This window comes from Vulpes vulpes, chromosome 11, assembly GCF_048418805.1.
Source record: "Vulpes vulpes isolate BD-2025 chromosome 11, VulVul3, whole genome shotgun sequence".
In the NCBI taxonomy this organism is placed as follows: Eukaryota; Metazoa; Chordata; class Mammalia; order Carnivora; family Canidae; genus Vulpes; species Vulpes vulpes.
In genome coordinates, this window is record NC_132790.1 from 100,790,334 (window position 1) to 100,808,430 (window position 18,097).

At 41.1% G+C, this 18,097-nt stretch overlaps 1 long non-coding RNA gene across 5 annotated transcripts in view; it reads right to left on the bottom strand.

The window, feature by feature from the left end:
* Positions 1-18,097, bottom strand: part of LOC112925405 (uncharacterized) — a 66,916-nt gene that overhangs the window by 18,425 nt on the left and 30,394 nt on the right. For 3 of the 5 annotated variants that reach the window (XR_011995320.1, XR_003236109.2, XR_003236106.2), the window contains 3 exons: positions 14,628-14,755; positions 13,785-13,912; positions 7,431-7,586 (listed from right to left, as the gene is read on the bottom strand). This is a non-coding gene — a long non-coding RNA (uncharacterized lncRNA). Of the gene's footprint in view, positions 1-7,430; positions 7,587-13,784; positions 13,913-14,627; positions 14,756-17,571; positions 17,615-18,097 lie in introns of all 5 variants that reach the window. The other 2 variants (XR_003236107.2, XR_011995319.1) reach the window with 1 other exon arrangement.

Sequence of the window (18,097 nt, forward strand, 5' to 3'; positions counted from 1 at the left end):
ATTTTCTAATAGCTCTGACTTATGAATTTAATCATATTTTCTTAAGCATATAAATGTCTTTTAAAATTACATATATAAAACAACACAATGATCTTTAAAAACCTGCTACTAAGCAATTTACATATGAATATCACTACCTTAGTACAAAAATTTTAAGTAGTTTTCTGGGATTTTGCTCACCTGCCATCATAGGTCAGCTGAGGTGACTCAGTTGAAAATCAATCAGATTTTAAATCCGTATCTTGAGTTGTTATTCCATTTTGTTTCATAATTTTAGGTACCTATTGACTCTCACCCTGTGGCATTTTATTGATCATATGAAAGTTAATTATGATAAACATTCTTATCTAGTATTCAGAACACCAGAGGTAATCAGTTTTTTCGAATTCAAAAGCAAATAGAGGCAGATTGTGAATATTGGTCATTCCTCATAACAAAACCTTAACAGACTACATTTCCCTGTCTCTTTTGCAGCTGAGTATGGCCATGTGACTACTGGCCAATTAGATGTAAGCAGAAAAAAAAGATGCAACTGTGAAAATTACAGAAAGTCTCCTAAAAAAGGAAGAGGTGTAGCCTTCAACTTCCCTTTCATCTTCCAGTTGCTTCAGAAGGGAAGCTCCAGCAGTCATCAAGTGCCACAGCCCAGGGATGCAAACACACAAAGCTATAAGGAGTTCTAGGCCTTGATGATTGTGGTGCACCATGCTACTTCTATACTGACCTGCAGATTTAAGTGAAAGGAAGATAGCATTTTACCTTGTTTAAACTGCTATTTTTGAGGGCTCTATTACTCACAGCTGAACTTAATCCTGACACATGGCTTATATAACTTCCTGTGCCATCTTCCTCAATATCAGAATCATGCATTGAGTTTAGAAAATCAAGAATATATATATTAGATTTATGGACATAGTCTTTATTTTTTTTTAAGATTTTATTTATTTATTCATGAGAGACAGAGAGGCAGAAACACAGGCAGAGGGAGAAGCAGGCTCTACTCAGGGAGCTCGACGTGGGACTTGACCCCGGGTCTCCAGAATCACAGCTCAGGCTGCAGGCGACACTAAACCACTGCGCCACTGGGGCTGCCCTGCACATGGTTTTTATAAAATACTTTTTAGCTGTTGCTATCTAAGATTGTAGGTTGATGAGTATTAAAATTTTTCTTTTATAATATTTTACAGATGCCAATTTATCTAATTATAAGATTAAATTATTTAAAGAATATCCAAGGGCACATGGGTGGCTAAGTCAGTTAAGTGTCTGCCTTTGGCTCAGGTCATGATCTCAGGGTCCTGGGAATCAAGCCCTGAGTCTGGCTCCCTGCTCCCCTGAGCAGGGAGGAGTCTCCTTCTCCCTCTCCTTCTCCCTCTGCCCCTCCCCTTGCTCACGTGTGCATTCTCTAACTCAAATAAATAAATTTTAAAAAATTGTAAACGAATATCCAAAATGTCCCCAGGTAGCATTAAGGAAAAAATAAAATAACATGAATCAATGCTGCTTGCCCCATGCCAGGATCAGCATAAGAGGTTGGCTGCAGGGGTCCATGAAGCAAGCTCTGGGCCCTCAGCCCAGTTCCCTGGAGTCTAGTGGGTACTAGCCTGTCACTCCTCACCTATGGACCCTCCTAGCCTTTGGCTCAACCTCTCCTACAATAAATACTGCCAGATTGGCTTTCCTCATCTATTGTTCCCAAAGAAGCTTGGCAGAAATATCACAGAAGTTAGAGGGTTTTCTTTTGTTTTTTGTTTTTTGTTTTCATTTAGCACTTCAAATATTTGAAATTGTATAAGATGACTCAATTCCAGGAAACTTCAGGTATCCTGTGGCACTTGTTCAGTGAAGTGTTGAAAAAAGACCCACTCTAGGGTCTTACTGAAAGATGTGAGCAAGCCAACTTGTAGGAGGCAAGGACAAAATGTAACTTCAGAAAAGTGTTTCTTTCATTCCCATGTGGTTTGCAGGTCTTCTCTGCCCCACTCCTACATTCTTCTCTTGAGCTCAGCCTCTCTGTGTGCTTGGCTCCACAAAAGCCCTGCCACTGGCTTCCCCATAGCAACTGGCTCACATGCTCCTCCAAATTCTATTTATGAATGTGTGTTTAATTATAAACCCTTTCAAATCCTTTGAGGGGAATATTTATTAAATGCTTATTATTAAAGCGTCTTTCTTAAACACTATCTTTTTTACATCTCGTATCTATCCTTCAAAGTAGGCTCTCTGAAGAGACTCATTTTACAGATGAGAAAATGGAAACTCCTGGTTCCACAGCAAGTACTTATTAGAGCTGTGCATTAATTTCAAATTCATGCAATTTTTTTCTCCTGTTTCCCTCAGCCATGCCAGAGAAACTGGTTGGTTAATCAATGTCACTTGCAACCAGCAGAATGGAAGGATCACAGCCTTTGGAATCAGACATACCCGTGTTTAATTCCATGTGGATATTTCTGAGCTATGTGATCATGGGCAACATATTTAAATTTGATTCTCTCATCTGTAAAATGGAAATAATAGTAGCACCTATCTAGTGGGATTGTCAAGAGAATGTGAAAAACAGCCTGCCACATGCTAAATACTGGATGAATAGTATTTATTCATTTATTCTTTTTTTTTAAATTCACTTTTTTGGGGAGGATTTTATTTATTTATTTATTCATGAGAGAGAGAGAGAGAGAGAGAGAGAGAGAGAGAGAGAGAGAGAGGCAGAGACACAGGCAGAGGGAGAAGCAGGCTCCATGCAGGGAGCCCAATGTGGGACTTGATCCCCTGTCTCCAGGATCACGCCCTGGGCTGAAGGCGGCGCTAAACCACCGAGCCACCCAGGGATCCCCCAAAAATTAACTTTCAAGATGATGAGTAAGCATTTAGCATTTGCCAAGTCTAGAAATTCCAATTGCTTTGATTTATTATTATTTTTTTTAAATTGAAGTTTAGTGGATATATGCTATATTACTTTCAGGTGTACAATATAGTGATTCAATAATTCTATACATTACATAATCCCCATCACAATAAATGTATTTAACATCTGTCACCATACAACATAATTACAATATTATTGACTATATTCCTTACGTTGTACTTTTCACCTCTGTGTGACACTTATTTATGACTGGAGGTTTGTACCCCTTATTAACCATCTTCACCTATTTCACCCATCGCCTCACACACCAGATTGTTCTCTGTATTTAAGAGTCTGTTTCTGTTTTGTTTTTTAGATTCCATGTTTAAGTGAAATCATAGGATATTTGTCTTTCTCTTTGGCTTATTTCACTTTAGGTCCATTTACATTGTCACAAATAACAAGATTTCATTCTTGCTTATAGCCGAGTAATATTCCATTACACACACACACACACACACACACACACCCCACGGGGGTGCTTACATATCTTGGCTATTATAAATAATGTGGCAATAAACACAGGCATGAATATATCTTTTTTAATTAGTGTTTTCTTGGGTGAGTGGAATTACTGATTTGTATAGTGTTTCCATTTTTAATTTTTTTGAGGGAACTCCATACTGTTTTCCACAGTCGAACCCATTTATATTTCCACTAATGGTGTACAAGGGCTCCCTCTTCTCCCATATCTTCAACAACACTTGCTATTTCTCGTCTTTTTTTAAAAAGATTTTATTTATTTGAGAGAGAGTGAGAGAAAGAGGAAAAAAACATGCATGGACTGGGGGAGGGGCAGAGGGAGAAGCAGACTCCCTGCTGACTGGGGAGCCTGACTCAGGGCTCAATCCCAGGACTGATCCCAGCTCAGGATCATGACCTGAGCTGAAGGCAGACACTTAACCGACTGAGCCACCCACCCAGGTGCCCCTATTTCTTGTATTTTTGATGTTAGCCATTCTGACTAATGTAAGGTGATAGCTCACTGTGGTTTTGACTTGCATTTCTCTGATGAGTAATGATGTTGAACATATTTTCATGGGTGTGTTGCCAGCTATGTTTTTTTTTTTTTTTTTTTTTTTGGAAAAGTGTGTATTCAGGCCCTCTGCCCATTTTTAAAATCAGGTTATTTGTTGTTGTTGTTGTTGTTTTTTTTTTTTTGGCATTGAGTTAAATAAGTTCTTTATATATTTTGGATATTAACTCCTTGTCAGATATATAATTTGTAAATATTGTTTCCCATTCAATAGGCTGCCTTTTTGTTTTGTTGATGGTTTCCTTTGCTGTGCAAAGATTTGAGATAGTCTCAATAGTTTTGTTTTCCTTGCCTAGAGGAGACATTTCTATACAAATATGGCTAAGGTCAATGTTCAAGAGTTATTGCCTATGTTTTCTATTAAGAGTTTTATGGCTCCGTGTCTCTCATTTATATCTTTTTTTTTTTTACAGATTTATTTATTTATTCATGCGAGACACACACACACACAGAGGCAGAGACACAGGCAGAGGGAAAAGCAGACTCCATGTGACATGGGACTCGATCCCGGGTCTCCAGGATCATGCCCTGGGCTGAAGGCGGCACCAAACGGCTGAGCCATCCAGGCTGCCCTGTATTGTGATTTCTTAATGAAGTTTCACAAACTTGCATACATATTAGTATTTACCCCTGGAGAAAAGTATTCCCAGTATAAGAGCCAGTTAGAGCAAAGTCTCTAAGGTAAGCACACCTGATTTACTCAAAGAATATAGAGGAGGTCACAATGACAGGAGCAGAATGAGCAGAAGAGACAGACCATATTGAGTCTTGGAGGCCAATGCAAGGACTTTGGCTTTTATGGGAAGTCATTTTGGGTTGTGAGTAAAGTTTTGACATGATATGACTTACATTTCAAAGCATTGCTTTGCCTCGTATATTGAGATCAGATTTAAGTGAGCAAGCAGAAGTAAGGGAATGGTTAGGAGGCAGTGGCAGTAATCCAGGGAAGAAAGGTGGCTTGGATCAGTATGGCAGCAATGAAAATGGAGAAGAGGTTGGATTCTTGACATATTTTGAAGGTCAAGACAACAGGATTTCCTGATGGATTGGATATGAGTTATGAAGAAGGGAAAGGAGTACATAAAGTAGTGAGACCGTATGGGATCACTAACAAAGTGAGCCTAGAGAAGGGAAGATGGCCAAGTTCTGAGGTAGGAAGCATACCAACTTTTCAACAAGACTTTAGAAACACTGGCCTTATATTTCATTGATGTAATACTTTCATATAAATGCTGAGATTTAATTCCTTCAGCATTCACTTGTAATTTAATCATTATGATTGTTAAATGAAACTAAGGTGTATATAAGGCTTAATCTTCCCTCACTCACTCTGTGAAATTCAACTGAGAAGATGTATTACACAAGGTCAAAGAAAAAGGCATCAGAATTGGAATCTATAATCATTCTAGTCTCAGTTCTACAGATAATGGTTTTGTGAGCAAGTCATATAAACCTCCAGTCATTGATTCCCACATCAGTGAGACTAGAATATTGAAACGGATGTTGGGTCCTCTTCCATATTAATGTTATTATTTTTGAGATGAGTCTGTACTTGGTAAGGCTTGTTTTGTTTTGTTCTTGATATAGTATAAGGAAAATAATTTTGAGCAGAGGTATCTTGAAGAGTGCTTTAATTCTCTCCCTCACACTCTTCTTGGCCTGCAAGGGAAGGATAATGCCTGAACCAAATGCTTCAGTCAAAATTGAGTTGGAACATGATGCCCGATCTTTGCAGGATTCCTTGGGGAATATACTATGTAGTTCCTGCTGAGAAAGGGAAGTTTCACTGGCCTGGCAACCTGGGGATCTCCTGTAGGTATTTCATCAGACTTTCTCCCTTAAGGAGAGTACAGGGCTGAATGAAGTCAGAAGTAGCAGCTCTTACATGTGTTGGATCATGAATCCCCTTGAGAATCTGATGCAACAGCTGCTCTATCCGGCCAAGAGGGAAAACATCATTGCCACCAAATACTAGAAATGGAAACCTTATTTTTTAATAAATGAAGAGACCGAAGATAGAAATAAAGAGACTTGAGCTTGGCCCTGCTGTTAGTAGTAAGCAGTGAATGCAGGACTAGATGTCTAGGTGTTGTCTCTTAGCCAATGTTCCTTCCATTAAATGATGTTGCCTTTTATATTTTCTCTATTTTCCTGCAAAGTTAGTTTCTTAAATGTTTGGGAGGGTGGGAGGGAGTGCATCATGTTTTGTTTTTAATTCATATTCCATAATATTCAACCATTTAAAGTGTACAATCAATGTTTTTTTTTTGCATATTCAGAGTTGTGCAATCATCACCACTATATAATTTTAGAATATTTTATCACTCCAAAAGGAAACCTTGTACATAATAGTGGTCATTCCCATTCCCCCACCCCCAGCCCTAGGCAGCTACTAATCTACCTTCTATCTCTGGGATTTGTCTACTCTGGGCATGTTGTTTTTTGGTGACTGGCTTCTTTCACTTAAAATACTGTTTTCAAGTTCATCCATGTTACAGCATGTATCAATACTTACTTCCTTTTCATTGCCAAATAAGATCTCATTGTATCGAATGTTTGTTTACCTATTCATCAGTGGATGAACATTTTTTTCCATTTTGTGACTACTATGAATAATAATGCTATGAACACTTGTGTACAAATTTTTGTGTAGACATAGGTTTCATTTCTCTTGCTATCCACCTAGGAGAATTGCTGGGTCATATGACAGCTCTATGTTTAACATTATGAGGAACTGCTAAACTATTTTCCAAAGTGGTTACAACACTTTATAACACTATTGGCAATGTTACAGGTTCCAATTTCTCCACATTCTAGCCAATATTTCTTATCTTTTTAAAATTATAGTCATCCTAAGAGTGAAGTGTTGATATATGGGGTTAGTGGCCTACACAATGTACAGAGTAGAACTAAATAGTCAGGAGCTAAAATGGAAATTCAAAGCCAGATAATAAACTCTACCATCATTTTTTTTTCAAGTCAACACTTAACTGAGCTTTTATTATATGGCAGTTACTATACTAAGCATTGTCTTAGATTTCCCCCCTAACTTTGATCATACCACCATCACCACCTACTGTTACTGGCCTATTTTATAAACGAGGAGACCAGCTAAAAGAAGTTAAGTTACTAGTGGCTGGTAGGTGGCAAATCCACGATTTAAGTATAGGGCTGTCTCTTGCTGAAGTCTTTAACCACCACACTGTACTGCTAAATATTTTATCTAGTAGATTTCCTTTTCCAAAATGAGTCTAATCAATCATTACTTCCAAAGTTTTACCCTCACCATGCATCGTCTCTAGCTCCCAGGGTATCTACAGTTATTCTCAAATTTAGTACCAGAATCACCTACTTCGATATGCTTCGTTAGCTTTGTAAGTGTGTCTGACATTTACCAAACTTGGAGAACCACTGAGTCTGTTAGAATTAAATTCAACTGCAATTAACAGAAATGGTGCCATAAACAAGACAGAAGTTTATTTTTCTTACCTGTTAAGAAGCCCAGAGATAGTTGGTCACTCTAGGGTCAATATCAACCTCTATGGATTGGGAACCAGGCTCCTTCGACCTTTGTTTCATATGGCTTCAATTTTTTCCAAAATAATTTCACTGTCCAATTGGCTTCTGGAGCTTCAACTATTATACCTGCATTCCGACAAGCAAGAAGTGGAAGGGAAAAAAATACACACCTTTCCTTTAAGGACTGTCCAGGAATATGCATGTATCACTTCCACTTAATTTCACTGGCCAGACTAGAGACATAAGGCCACACCCTGATGCAAGGGAAGCTGGGAAAAGTAGTCTTAGATTCTGAGTGGCTATGTAGTCAATGAACTATTAGAGGTTCTCTTATGATGGAGGAATTAAGAGGGGTGAATGTTTGGGACAATTAATCTCCATCACACCCAGGAAGGAAGAAAATTTACCTAATTCCTATTTCTACTATTTACTACTCCTATTTTGTCCTATTTCAACAAAAGACTTTAGAGAAATTCTCTCTGTAACAGATTTTAGATTCCATAATGAAGGTGACTAAGGCAATGGCTCTTAAACTTTGCTGCACAAGGGAATCACGTACGGGTCTTAAAAACTACTGATGCCTGGCTTCCTTGTCCAATCATTCTGATTTAATTGGTGTAGAATGGAACCCAGGCATCAGGTATTTAAAAGCTCCCATTGTGATTCTAATGTGTAGCAAAGTTTGGGAACAACACTCCTAAATTTTGAGGATCTTCAACCTAAGATCCATTGAGTATGGATTTATTCCATCAATGGCCTTTCTCTGAACTCAAACGCCAGCAGTTGGGCTGGTACATGTTCCTGGTATTAAGGTTAGGTATGATCAGGGTAAATCTAATGCCAGCGCTGCAAAAGACAATTCAGAGGGCATGTTCTTCTGACAATAGCCCAGTGACATTTTTATGTACAGAGGAGAACACATTTTAATTGTGGCTATATTTAAACACATGCATTATTTCTGTGTGGCATGAAAATAGCTATTCTGGTTGTGTGTGTGTGTGTGTGTGTGTGTGTGTGTGTGTAGCGGGACTCAGCCCTGATGGTGAATCATCCTTGAGCACAACATTTACATTTCGAACACAAGAACCTATTCAATTCAAATTCGGAGGGTCCTCTCTATTTGGCAGTATGCTTGTCATTTGGAAGCTCAAAATAGCCTTTTAGAAATCCAAACAGTTTTGAGCTAGTTGGCATCTCAAACTATTACTAGCTGTCAGATATTTTATCCATTCAAGCAGATATCGGGCAAAGGTTATATTTTCTTTGAATTGTTAATGCAAGGTCTGTCTTTTAAGTTGAGATGCGAAATGAGGAGAAGAAGAATAAAATAGAAAATTTTCAAAGAAGAAATCTAGACAGGTCATTTCATCCACCTCTTCACCTTCAGATAGAATGACATTAAAACACTGTAAGTAGATAAGAATCTATACTATTTTTATAGTTCTTAAATGACAAGATTGCACAACCCTGTTCTCATTGCACTACATTTCATTGTAACAATTTGCAGCTAGAAAATACTTCTTTGCACTGAACCCAAGAGCTCTGGCCAAGTTAATCCCATTTCCTCCTTGCTAGTCTTCAATTCAGATGGACAACAGCATTCTTCGTGAAATTTTCTCACACACTTGGAAACGATAATTAAATAAGTCTCCAGGTTTCTCTCCTCTAATCTGCATAACCTCCCTTCATATCCTCCTTTTAGTGTTCAACTAACTGCAATCACCTTCATGGCAATCTTCTCTTAACCATGGGATTCCCAGAATTGTCTGCATTTGGAATGACCTGAGGAACTTCAGTGTCTACTCATGCTGGTGTCCCACCCCAACAGATATGATTTAATTGAAGTATATCCTGAACTTTGGAATTTTTAGAAGATTCCCAAGTAATTCAAAATTGTAGACAAGTTTGGGAATCACTATCTGAACTCACCCTCTTACCCTCACCTCCTTCCTCCTTGCTAATAGACCCTCAATAAGAGTCCCAGATTAGGCGTCATGATTGGCCTAAACAGTGGTTCCCAGCCCTGGGAACATTAGAATCACCTGCATAGCTTTGACAATAGGAATGCCTGGACCCCACTGATAAACTACAACAGAACATCTACCGTGGGACCCAGGGAAACTGTGCCTTTAAAAAATGCTCTCCAGGGGCAGCCTGGATGGCTCAGAGGTTTAGCACCTGCTTTCAGGCCAGGTCCTGATCCTGGAGACCCAGGACCCAGTTCCACATCAGGCTCCCCACATGGAGCCTGCTTCTCCCTCTGCCTGTGTCTCTCCCTCTCTCTGTCTCTCTTTGTGTCTCTCATGAATAAATAAATAAAATCTTAAAAAAAAATCAATTAAAAAAATAAAGTGCTCTCCAGATATTTTTAATCCACCACCAGGTTGGAACCCATTGGTGGAAAAATCTGATTTAAAGTGTTTTCCAGGGCACTTGGGTGGCTCAGTGGTTCAGCGTCTGCCTTTGGCTCAGGGAGTGATCCCAGAGTCCTGGGATCGAGTCCCACATCGGGCTACCCACAGGGAGCCTGCTTCTCCCTTTGCCTGTGTCTCTGCCTCTCTCTCTCTGTGTCTCTCATGAATAGTTTAAAATCTTAAAAAAATGAAAAAGATAGTTGCATGACCCTGAGAGTAAATGCCTCCTTAAACTTTGTGCCCTAGGCACCACATCTAGCCTCATCCTAGCCTCCACTCTGATTCAGATAAAATTTAAGAGCTGGTACCTGTCATATAATCTTATACAAAACAACCAGTTAGATCAACTAAAATATTAAGTTTTTCAGTGGTTGTTCCAAGTGTTCTAAAGCCAAACAAATTTATCTAGAAATGATGCCACATGCAGCGTGATCTCAATTTGGGGTACGCATCTTGGTATCAGATGACATCAATATCCCTCTGAGTTAAAAAATAACTACCATGCTGATTGTCTCAGTCCCTGTTCACCCACATGAAAACCGGAATGTGATCCTGTGAGAAAAGAATTTAATTAGGTGAGTCAATGGGTGTCAGCTAGCACAGTGGCGGCAGAACCGAGGACTAGGATCCTCGTGCAACTACTAAGGAGTCAAGTAGCTGTTACTCGAATTAAAAGTGGAAACTAGTAGGTGTTTGTAAAAATGTGTCGAGCTTGGCTATTCCTGCTTCCCAAAGCGTTTTAGGACAAACATATGCAGCGGTCTCCCAGAAATAGAAGTGTGGGTAACTCAACCCAAAGTTGTGGTTCCTGTGTCCAGCCTGTGTTGGGTGGTGCGTCAGCAGAATGAACGGTGAAGAATCTCAGTGGGCTGACATTCTGGAGCTTCCTCAGAATGCCTTGTTCGGGCTGGCAGGGAAGTAGGGGGTGCTGGCCAGGCAGACAAAGGGGAGTCTGCAGGTTGAGGCAACACCCATGGCTAGGACTAGAGCTTTAGATGGACCAGTTCCACTCCACATTTCAGGACTCTGACTTTTGCTTTCATAGGTGTAGCACTGATGGAGACAGCTGGTGGCCAGTAGCAGGAGGACAACCTCAACCAAGGGACCTATAAAAGGGCCCTCTTGTCATACCCTGCCCCTTGCTGCGGAGGTGATATTCGAGCCCTTCTCAGCTTAGTGTGGCTTGTGGGTGCTCTAGCATCAGTTCGGAAAATATTTAACAATTTGTTGTTAAAAATAATGACTACTCTTTCCGGTCTGATGTGTGCTAGACCACTCCAACTGACTCCTTCTTGCTCTGTGACTATCTCAGACTTAGGGCAGTAGGACTCTATGTCCTGTACCTTATTGCAGGGAGGGATGGGTTATGGTCCTACCTGTGAACTGAGAACTGAGTAATTGTTGTCTTAAGGCTGTTTCCCTACTTCCTTTTCTGACAGTCTTCAGGCAGGTAAGGAGGCACTCAGCAGCAACTGGCAAACTGGACCTGGATTAAATCAACACCTGAATGTGTCAGAAAGTTTGGATGGAGTCCAAAATGTGTTTGCCAGCCAGAATGACTAAGAACCCACACCTGGTGCCAGAGTGCAACACAGACCTGCCAGCGCACTTGGACAGATCTGCGGTGCTCACTGGAATCCATGGTCCTGGTACAGGAAGTCCCAGGTGACTCTGCCCGCAAAGTCACACTCCTTCAAATACAAAGGTTGGGTGTTTTTATGAGATGCATCCTGAAGTATGAAGAGAAGAAATGACATAATGTCTGGGATTTGCTTTAAGAATATTTAAATATAAGAACTTCAAAGAAAAAGAAGTGATACAAGAGGCTGGATGAAATGTGGCAAACTGGGATTATTATTGAATCATGATATGGGGTAAATAGGGATTAATTATGCTATTTTTTCTAATTTTGTATATTTGAACACTTCCATAGTTAAATCTGTTTAAAAAGCTAAATTGATCTTTATGAACCTCATAAAGCTTGTTTGCAATGAGTCTACGCATAGCTTTGCATAATACCCACTTCTTTGAGATGACAGCAAGAAATAGGGAGCCCAACTATATGGAATCTGGATTGTCCTTTTCACCCAGTCCCAACAACTCCTCGCCTGTGCTCAGGACCCTTATTTTGCAGTGAAAAGATGGCAGGTCTGGGGCTCAAGAAATCTGGGTGCAAGTTCGGTCTGTTCATTAACAATGAGACCTTGGATAAATCGCTTGCTCTGCAGCTTCTTTCCTTCCTCTGTAAACTGGGGATGATCCTGTAATAACACCACCCTTGTGGGTTATTGGAGGATCATATGAAATCAGGTACCTTGTGAAGTGTTAAGGAAGTGTTGTCAGCACCAGCAGCATGACCTTGGATCAGATGGCCAAGTGCTCTGACCTCAGAGTCCTCAGTTATGAGGGCGGAGAGTACAACAGCATTCCCAAGGCTGTGGGAGAACCACCCAGGAAACTTATACAGCTGGTTCTGCTTTGCAGCCTAGTTGGGGGACAGCTGACTTAAGTAATGGCAGTAGTCCTTTCATGTTCTAGCAGTGAAATGGCTGTTGGGGGATTAGGAGTCTACTGTGCCAACTTACGTTGACAGCTAGGTACAGGTCACAGTTTGGGGGTAATTTCATGGTGATAAACAGTTAAAGAGAACCATAATATCTGCAATAATGAGGAGGAAATCTGAACTGGTCTGAGGTGAACCAAGATCTTTATAGCTAGGAGTAGGCACACAAATTAAGAGAGTGGAGGGGGTCAGCTGTTCTGCTCAAGCAGCTGTTACATAAAATGACTGGTAAGGGACTTTCCTGAGCTACCTGGTAGAGCTTCCTATAAGTAGGAAACAACTGCCTCAGGTGAGAGCAGCACCCATAATTTCTGCAGTCTTAGGGACCTTTGGGGTGTCTAGTTTAGATAGCAGGGCCACATGTGGGAGGGTGACCTTGTAATCCTGGCTCTAGGCCTATACCTTCTTCACTGGTAGGCCCATGAGATTGGCTGCCCACCATGCCCATGCCCATCTCACTGGCTATCTCTCTGCTTTTCTTTGCAGAATATTCCAACATTTGTACATACTTGTTTCCAAGTTGTTTTTCCCACATTCTGATTTCAGAATTCTTGTTTGTCTCGTGTGAAGAACAATCCAATTCAGTATTTGTTGACTGCTTGTTATGTTCAAGCCCTTGTGCTACTGACCTCAGATGTTATAAATGAGAGGAAAAAGGAGGTTTCTCCTTAAAGCCCCAATCTAATGTGGGGAAGGAGTAGGGACTACTAAAATAAGCACACAGGTAATCCCAATATACAAAGAATCTGGCAAGCACCACAAGAATAGTGGGTCGTGAAAAGATTTTAAGGAGAATGGTCATATTCCAAAGACTTGATGGAGAAAATTTATTAGAGATGGGTCTTGAATGGTAACTACATTTCCTAGAGGCAGAGAAGGATGGGAACAATACTTGGGGAAGAGGAGGCACAAAGGCACAGAGGTAGGAAAAGGTGGTACGTGTTTGGAGAACAGCAAGCAGTGCCATTTTGTCTGCAACCTGGAATGAGTAGAAAACCAAGAGGACACGGATGTAGGCTGGGGCCATTAGGAAAAGGCACTTACTTCAATTTTCTAAGCAATAAGGGCCCCTGAAGGTTTTTAAGAAAAGGCCAGAGATGAGTACTTCGAGAATATTGACTTAGTGCCGGTGTGCAGACTGGAGAGCCAGACGGACCAAGCTACGTAGTACGGAGAAGACAAGAGGCTGCTGGCCCTCAGATAGGCCACAGAGGCCACAGAGGCCACCACATGCTGGTACACAGAGTCCAGGAAACCATGGAGTCAGGCTAAGGAGGAGAAGTCTCGAGGTTTTATTCTTAAGACTCTACTTTTTCTGAGGTAAAAAGCTCTCTGTTTTAGACATACCCTTGAGGTCTGGAGAGGTCAACATTTTCCTGTCATACACTGGAAAGACAAAATCAAGTTTTCTCCCCAAGTTGATCTTCTTTCAACACTGAAAAATTCACTTTCTTCTAATATCCATAGCTATTCCACTGGGATCCGTAAGAAAAAACAAAAAAAACAAAAGTGGTTGAGTTGAAGGCCAGAGTAGCCTGCCTTCCTTGTGCCTTAGAACTTCTACACAGCCCCGAGTATGAATGATTTTATTCTTTCATGTAACAGTTTCCTTCCTCCTCCCGCTATGCTCTCAGTTCTATTCCTCCCTGCTTTTCATAGCACCTGTGAAGTCTCCTGCTTGAATGGCTCCATCCCTCCAACATCCATCTTGCTGCTTCCCTCTATACTCCTCCTGCTCCAAATCACCATCTCTCACTTCAGCCACTGTAAGGACCTCCTCACTGTCTGCTTATGCTCTTGTACCTTTCCTGGCCCCACTCTTCAAGCCACAGCCAGATAGATATCCACAGTGGTCCTTTCCAGAGTGAAGTAACACTATATGATTATCTCATTTCAACCCTCCAACAAGCATGCCCCACAGGTTAACATCTGAAGTCCATAGGATGGCCTATATGGTCCTTCATGACCCAGCCCCTGGCTCCCCCCTTTCCCTTGTTCTGCAGCTACCCTGGCCTCCTTGCTGTTTTCATACCCACCAAGCATGTGTCAGGCTCAGGCCTGGCCCTTGCTTTCCCTCTACCTGGAATGTTCTCCCTATTTTTATGGGCCACTCCTCACTTTAGGGTTCTGTTAATGCCACCTCTTCAGAGAAGACTTTTTGGACCACCATGTCATGATCTATTAACTTACCTTGCTGTGTTTCTCTTGGTAGCACTGTGGACTACAATCAATCTTTGTGTGATGTGTGTCTTCTCCCAGAAAATGTAAGCTCCATCAGGACAGGGTCTCAGTTTTGCCTGCCTCTATTTGTTCAGGGCCTGGAAAAAAGCCAGGTTCTCAATAAATACTTGCTGAATGAATGAATGTAGAGATCTTCTCTCTAGAAAACACTTTCCTTTGGCTCTGCTTCTGTTTCTTGGTTCTCATTTGCTTTGGTCTTTGAAGGTTTTAACTTAACAAAATTTAAAACTTAACAAAACAAGGGGCCTTGCCCCTTGACTGGCATGAAACTAAATGTTTCTCTTCTTCCATCTCACATCATTTACGATACTTCCATGGACTCCCAAAATTTAAATTTGCTCCAAGATTTACTCCTTACTCTCCTTTTTTCCCTTTCCCTCTCTCTTCATCTCTTATCTTTGTGCAGATGATGACCTAATATTATTTTCAGCCTAGACCTCTGTAAACTCAGTCCTTCCAGTGCCTAGTGGGCATCCTAATGGCACCTCATATTTCATATACTTAAAAATTTCTTCCTCTTCCTCCTCACCTTTCTATGTGTTAATAGTACCACTATTTCCTAGGCTCCTAAGTTAGAAGTCTTAGAATCATTTTCTATTTCTCCTTCAGACCTTCTTTCCTCTTTCACCAATATTACTGGATCTTCCTTCTTAATGGCTCTTAACTCTAATTATTTCCATCCCCACAACCACCACCCTCGTATGACCATTGCCTGCCTAGCCAGAAGTAGCCTGACCTGTTTGATGTTCCCTTCCTGCTTGTAGGCCCTTATCTGAGCCACTCCCCTACCCCATCTCTGCTTCAAAAAGCCCCTGTAGGCTCTGTTCCAGCAAGCATCAACTCACTGATGACCATGCATTTCCAGTGCCAGTTTGGCTTTTTGCTTGTCCCTGCACTGCCCAAGGCTTTCAGTCCTGCTCTTAACTGAATGTCTAGAGGCCACATGGGCCAGACCCACTCATATCAGAGCCTAGGCCCCAGCTCCCATTTCTTGGGGAATGAAGTTTAAGCTTACCTCTTCACCAGCAGCCTGTTTCCATTCTCCCCTCCTAATTCCTAGCTTCAAATAAAAGAATCATTTTTGAAAGATTTGCTTTAAGCCTTGTCTGCCCTACTAAAAAATTAATGGCTATTTCCTATAGAATGAAGACAAAATTTCTCAGCTTCAAATTCAAGTTTGACTGTGGTCTACATTTTTAGCCATAGTATTCCTTTTTTTTTTTTTTTTAATTTTTGTTTTTTTTAGCCATAGTATTCCTAAAATAGGCCTAAGACACAAATGCTTAGAGGGGCTGGGAAGGTAATGGGAGTGAATATATGGGTCCTGTATAACACGGTGAGGAGTGGTGGAGACTGTGGCAAACTGGAGGGTCTGCGCCCAGCTGTTTAAAGAAAAGAGCTAGCTGTTGGCATACAGAAATTTGAGCCTAGGATTGCCAGATGTTCTGAGTATTCCACAGAAACTGGAAATCTGAGGTTTTAGGCCAAATTTCTGGAGTTCATATGTATGTGTGTGTATATATGTATATACACACATACATATACATACACATATCTATACATGGTCTAATACATATATAACATGTATATACCAGTAATACATATTATGCCATATGGTATAAGACCTACATATATATATATTTCACGTGAGTGAATACATACACACACACATATATATGTGTGTGTGTGTGTGTGTGTGTGTGTGTGTGTATATATAAAATGAATGACTATGGTACAGTGGTCTAATACACACACACACACACACACATATATGAATTAATATGGTACACTGCAAATCATATCTGCAGGCTGGATACAACCACAGAGTTACCAGTTTGGAATTCGGCCTCTATATCTCCCAAACCAGCCAAAATCTCTGAGCCTACCCTTGTTAAAACAATAATAATAGCAATAAGCAAGTGTTATATCAGTGTTACAGATTGAGTTCCAAACGAAGACCTTATCCTTGGTGTAATCAGAAGGAGAATTAGAATGGTGGTAATTTTCTCAGGATGTGACTCAGAGGCATTTGCTGCCCTGTCAACATACAATTTAAAGCCATCCTGTAGCACCAGGAGCAATAGCCCAGTTTATGAAAGCACAGACACAGCATTTCCCACCCTGGTATAAGGTATATGAGAAATGCTTGTTGGAGTACATAGACAGCATTTCTAGAGACCTGTAAGTCACCATTCTTCAAAGAGTCTGTATTCCAAACATTTGTTTTTCAAGGTTTTCTGTTTTCAACATGGTCCCAGAAACAATGATATAAATAGGACCACAGAAGCCATACTGCCAATGGATTTCTTTATATTTGCAATGAAAAAGAGTAGCAAAGAAGGCTGTTGCAAATATACTGGTGTGGTGCTTCAATCCCACAAACTTCCTTTGCCCTAGTGGCCCTGGTCAGAAATAAACCTCTAGTAGGCAGGCCTTCAAAGAGGAGCATGGACACAAGGGTGATTGAGAAGAGTGTTTAATAGCATGGTTTCTGAAGTCCTTCTAATCACACACTCTGGACTTTTCATTGGCATTGTCCCAGGAATGGCCTTTCTTTGAGCCTGGGGGCTTTGGGGTTTGGCTTGAAGTAAAGAAGGGAAGGGCATGAATGTAGGGCATATCCTTCCAGCTGTCCTGGAGCTGAAAGGGGCAACAGGACAAGGCAGTTTTCCTTCTTGACAAGGATGCTAGTGCAATGAGGTTGAGAGTGGGAAGGGAACCACATCAGGAAATGTCTCTTATTTTTTATTTAGGTCAAGGGTCCCCCTCAACCCCCCACTCCTCCCAGGCCTGTCTCTCCCCAGGAGCAGGCTGGAGACATTGCCTTTACATAGTATTTCACTCCTCCAGAAGTTCAGCAAGTACAGCTGACAGCACCCCAGGGGACTCCTACCATTTCCTCAGTCTCCAGGGAGATGCCTCCTGAATGAAAGGATCTAAAAAGAGACACACACACATTTATATACACGCCTTCCTGTTCTCTCAAGCACCAGAATATTTTCTGCTCTGTGCTCCCACACTCTACAGCCTCATTATCTTCTGAGATTTTTCTCTCCTTCCTCATACCACTGCCTCTGCAACCACCCCCACCACACACACAGTTTCCTCTGTTATCTCTGAAGGCTAGGAGAACTACTGAGAAGAGAGGAGTGTTTCTAGAGCTTTATCTTCCTCAGTTCCGCCTCAGCCTCAATGTGTGAATACTAGGAAAGCTGTTCCCGGAAGTGTTGGAGGGCATATCGCTCTTTCCCCACCCTGTTCACTACCCCTCAACCCCCCTCCCCATTGATCACTGAGCCTATCACTCATTTCAAAGCTTCTGTTTAAATCTAACTTTCTTCAGTCAAGACAGCCACAAAAACTTCAAGCTCCTTTTCCTCCTTCTCCCTCTCCTACCCTTTGCTCCACTCTCCCATCCC